This window comes from Octopus bimaculoides, chromosome 20 (assembly GCF_001194135.2).
Source record: "Octopus bimaculoides isolate UCB-OBI-ISO-001 chromosome 20, ASM119413v2, whole genome shotgun sequence".
NCBI lineage: Eukaryota > Metazoa > Mollusca > Cephalopoda > Octopoda > Octopodidae > Octopus > Octopus bimaculoides.
In genome coordinates this window covers 36,242,680-36,246,741 of record NC_069000.1, presented here as the reverse complement: position 1 = coordinate 36,246,741, position 4,062 = coordinate 36,242,680, and positions in this window count along the sequence as shown.

Below are 4,062 nucleotides of genomic sequence, written 5' to 3'. Positions count from 1 at the left end.
AGTGGGAGGGGTGGGTTACGCCGCCACCATGTGCGCCATAATTTTTGTGTAATATAAAATTAAATTATGGGTAAATATTTTTTGTTCTTCCCATTTCCTTATTTCTTAGAATGAATTGTAATCAATCGATATTATTTCAGTAGAGAGAGCCCCAGTTTGCTGATCGAGAAAAAGAAGGCAAAGCAGTGAATTAATTGCTTCCCTGTTATTTTTGAGAGGGGGGGGGATCAGAACGAAAGAGAAAGGCGAAGAGAAGCAGTTTTTTTTTCAGCTCGTTTTCAATCATTATAAGAGAGTTGTATTATTCTCTTTGAGAAGAGGACATCAAAGAGATACACAAAACAAAGGACAAGAGAGAGAAAAGGTAAGTGATGCAGGTTTTTTACTGTTTGCCCTTTATCCAGCTGTCAACATGTTTTTAGTCAATTTGCAAGTTTGTTTTATTGCTGGTTTCCTACGATGATTATTCGGTAATGAAGAGTATATATTTTAATTAATATCTTTTATTTGTTTCAGTTATTAGATGGAAAATATATGGTAGTATTTATAAGCACAATCAGACATGCTAATTGCAGTCATGTGCAAATTACTTAGTAAGTTGTAGGAAAAAGATGCAAGAATAAATTAAGTTAAGCTGAACGCAAATCTACATTAATGGAGTTCATATCTGTGACAACAAATACAACAGAAACTGAAAAGAAGCTTGTTGTATATCTATTAGAGGAATTCTTTGATTAGTGCAGTTAATTGTTGTTGTTGGCACTCCGTCGGTTACAACGTCGAGGGTTCCAGTCGATCTGATCAACGGAACAGCCTGCTCGTGAAATTAACGTGCAAGTGGCTGAGCACTCCACAATACTTGTACCCTTAACGTAGTTATCGGGGAGATTCAGCGTGACACAGTGTGACAAGGCTGGCCCTTTGAATTACAGGCACAACAGAAACAAGAATTAAGAGTGAGAGAAACAGCACTATGTATTGAGAAATGTGTAAATGGACTTGATAGATTACTGGGTGATGTCTTACAGAAATCACATTATTGTTGGTGATACAGCATTCTATAGCAGCTATATGACATGTGTTTGCGACTTTAGCCTTGTAATGACGATTCACTCCCGAACTAAAATAGGCTCCCAGCTTCTGTATTAGGAATGGTCATGTGGACCACTCCCAATGAAAGCCAGAGCTTCCTTCAACCACTACATAAAAAGTATTAAGAAAAAAAAGTTCTTTAGATATACTTTTATTTTAGTTGTTTACACTATTTTACACTTGTTTATACTCATATACATTCAAAGGTCACAAATTTCCTTATTTAAATTATGAATCATATTCCTTTCGATAATGCCAATATGATTACAAAACTTCTTTGTAGATATTTTCTGTTTGGTCGACACTAATTTTCAAATTACTAGAGTCCATTGCTCTATTCATAGCGACGCATAACTGGCTGTGTTTAAACATTAGAGTGTGTAAAAATACACTTACACAACCTAAAATCTGGTCCTGTGCCTTGTTTGCTGAGAATGCGCGAGTGGAATCTTTAGGGTTGCAAAAAATCAAACTGAGACTCAACCTTCCCCCCACACTGTTCTATGCGAATAATGTCTGGATGTTTTGGTACTATGGGTTATTTTGATTGACAAAACTGAGATGTAAACAACAGCCGCTTTGATTAACCGTTTCGAATCCTGCTCGAGACTGACACTTCAATGACCACTAAATAATCACACACACTATATACTGATACACTTTTTCCATTTTATTTTCACTATTAACTGTCCTTGTGACCCCTTTCATACCTATGATGGGGCCACGAATTATTCGCTGAAAATCCAGTTACTTGTGGTCGACGAATTTTTAATAAAAACGCAAAGGTGGTTTATCAATTCAAAAATCGATATTCATGAAATAATCATACTTCCTGATTTTTTAATGCTAAAAACCTACCCTATGACCGTCTTTGTAATCCTCCAAAATATTGTAACCATTGGTCCAGTTGTCTAGCCATGAAAAGGGAATAAAGAGATGGACAGACGAACAGAGAGACAGACATAACGTCCATTATAGTAAGATTTCATCAATAGCTTTGTTGTTGGGATTATTGAAACCGAAAAAATCGTTAGTGCATTCAGGCAAAAGATTCTGCCAGGCTGCCCTCATGCAGTGTCTGTTACTTCTTCCAAGACTTGTGAATGTTTTCAATTGCTTGTTAATATCAATTTTTTTCCCAAAATTTTTCAAGGGTGATTGGATTAACTCCAGTTATAACTTGAATTACCTGGGCAAAAGTTCTTTGCCCATAATACGCTTTGAATGTAGAAATCACTCTTAGGTCCATTGGCTGTAGTAAAGAAGTTGTATTTGGTGGTAGAAATATAACCTTCATATTGCTATTTAAATTATTAAGTGATGTGGAATGCCCAGGGGCATTATCTAAAATCAAAAGAACTTTGAAGTCTAAATTATTATTACTATTTTCTTTGCAATATTTTTCAAATGTGGAACAAAAATGCATATTGAGCCATTCTTTAAACAACTGCTTTGTCCCCTCAGCCCTTTTATTTGGTTTCCAAATTACTGAAAGGGGTTGCTTGTTACTACCTTTTAATGCTTGTGGATTCATTGTACAATAAATTAGCATCAGTTTTAATGTGCATTCAACTTTGGTATTACCTTTGAGTAGAAGTGTTAATCTTTGGGTGTTTTATAACCTGGTCATTGCCCCTTTTCTTGCCAGAAAAGTTCTTGTTGACATTTTTTTTGAGAATAGGCTAGTTTTGTCAACATTGAGGATGTTAGGTAGCATTAGTAGGATTCTTCAATTATATCTGTGTGCTAATAAATATTTTTCACTTATGGCCAGCCATACTTAAAAAATTAAATATGACACAAATAAATAAAAATCCTTAAAAACGCACCTATTTTTTGTTAATTAAAAAAAAATTGATCAAAATTTATTTTAATTTGTATATTTTATTTTTATTAAAGTGAGACATAAGATACTATAAAAGAAATAAAGAAAGTAGTAAAAAGCCCCCAAAATTTGTGGACTGCTGTTTTTTTATCTTAGAAAAAAGTTATAATTATAAAATGCAAAAATAAAATTAGAATGACCTGACTGATGCATTTTTTAAAAATCAACTTTGCTGTGTTGACTCCACTGAAAAAAACATTGTTTTTAGAAAATTATTTCCTGATTTCTTTTTTTTTCCATATAAAATGTTCTTTAAAAATAGGCATGGTTCAAAATGGCTACGAGATACCTTTCTAATGCAGCCACAACAGCTGAAATTTTTGGGGAATAGGTCTCTATTGATTACATTGACCCCAGTGTTCCACTGGTACTTAATTTATCGACCCTGAATGGATGAAAGGCAATGCCAACCCCAGTGGAATTTGAATTCAGAGTGCAAGTGCAGGCAAAATACTGCAAAGCATCTTGTCTGACTTGCTAATGATTCTGCCAGCTTTCCACCTTAATATGGCTACAATATTAGAAGTGGGAGTATTTCCATTTCAAAGTTTTTGAGCAGTCATTACTAGGTGAAAAGCTTTTTTATTTGATAATAATTTTTGTAAAACAAAGGGAATCCACATCTTTTCAATAAACTCATGAAAAAAGAAAGACATTCAGACAACTACATGACTTTTAGTAGAATTTCAAGGAGTTTTGTCAATTTATTTTGCATATACTAGTTAAGCAATAGGATTGATGTGGAACTGAAGATGAGGTCCCGCCAATGCTTCAAAGGGTTTTCACAAGAATAATAAAAAAAACCCATTTATCGAAAGAAGCCAATCAAATTTGACACTGCTTATATTAAGGGGCAGTCTCAAAAATATTTTGTGCACTCATCACAGGATTCCTGTATATATTTTCAAAATGTTTGTATGTACCTTTCTCATGTCTTACTAACTACTTCAAAACAACGCATTGTAGGGGAAAAACTATTTTCATTTTTAGACTCTCCACATCTCAAAGCATATATATAATACTATACTTTCCACGGGAGAGGGTGGAACACTTGGAAATTTCACCCCAACAATCTTAGTGTGTGT